Source organism: Corvus brachyrhynchos, unplaced genomic scaffold (assembly GCF_000691975.1).
Source record: "Corvus brachyrhynchos isolate BGI_N302 unplaced genomic scaffold, ASM69197v1 scaffold331, whole genome shotgun sequence".
Classification (NCBI taxonomy): Eukaryota; Metazoa; Chordata; class Aves; order Passeriformes; family Corvidae; genus Corvus; species Corvus brachyrhynchos.
In genome coordinates, this window is record NW_008237229.1 from 890,145 (window position 1) to 891,631 (window position 1,487).

Here is a 1,487-nt window from a genome sequence, read left to right on the forward strand (position 1 = left end):
CAGCAGGACCTAATCAAGGTCTGCACTAAGGTGACATCACTTGGAATCCATCCAGCAGGGATTTGTGTGTGATGCCCAAAGCTCTGTAAAACAAGAGACCCAAAAGCACAGTGTTAAGTGTTGGGACAGTTTCTGCCATATTAAGGAATTGGATGTCATAAAAAATATCAAGCATATCTCTGACAAGATTGTGTTGGGCGTAATTGTGATGAAGGTTCAACTTCTAGAGGGCTAAGGCTCAGTTTCCTTGGGGTGCATAGCACTCAGTGGCATTGAGATGGGAGCACAAACTGCAGCGTAATTTGCACGCAGGGCTGCTGTAGAAAGTCACATTATTCAATTTAATGGGTGTTCAAAAACCAGTATTGTGTCTTTGTCTTGTATAATAATAACTATGAGTTTTAAAGCTATTTGAGATGCACCTGTAGTTCTTCACTATCTGATGGGTAATTTCCCTTTGGTATTATGATGTATATAAAAGTTTCGGCTCTGTGAAATTTTAGGAAATGAGTTGCTTTTTTCTGAGAATGCTTGCAGGTATACATGAAAGATGGTTTTGAAGACTTTCCTAGAATTCTAGAGCTCTTCTAGATCTTTTGCTGTTGGAGCAACTCACTTCATTTTAACTGAAGGGTAACTTCTGCCTTCTGGATTTGTTAATCAAGTTGAACATACATTTTTTATGGGGAGTCTTTATCGCAGGTAGAAAAAAAAATGCACATGTAGGAACTCAGGGAACACTAAGTAATTTTCTTCAAGCATTTCCTGCTCCTTGTAGTTCTGGAATCAGTTTTATTGTGTGATCCCAAGGAGTCTGCTTTTTGTGTGTGTGAACAATTGCATGTATCTGAAATGATGAGGTGCAAGAAAACTGGGAACTTTGTGTGCTTCTGTGGAAGAATTTGCAGTTTTATTTAAACTGTGCTTGTAACACTAACAGGCCCTTAAAAGAAAAATTAAAATTTATGTGTTACATTTTTAAAACATTCTTTCCATATGGCTAAAAAAACCAAATAGATGTACAACACTGTCTTTCCCCCTCCCTCAAGTTGTTTGTTTTTCTGTTCTGTGCCAAGTGTGGAAAATCTGGGACAGAAGTGGCTGGTACTAAACATGTTAAGCTGCCATTGAATTGACATTTCTGATTCTTAGTAGAAGAATCTTACTCTTTAATTGCAATGTTGCTGCAAAGACCAAATCTGCAGAAATGGAAGCATCTGAAAATAAGATGGTCTATTTTATATAACTTATTCTCCTATTTTAGACAGTAAAAGTGTGTTAGGAATGTTAACTGCCTTTTAGTAAATGTTTAACTATAGAAGAAACTGTCTGTATATTATGTGTTAGTGTTTGTTTCTATCTTTCAAAGCAATTTGCACACTTATGTAAATACCATTTAAGTGATCTAAAATAGAAAAGATAGCATTTACAGCAAGAGAGTTTCCAAAACCAGTGTTGACTATAAGAAAAAAAATAAATTGTGCATG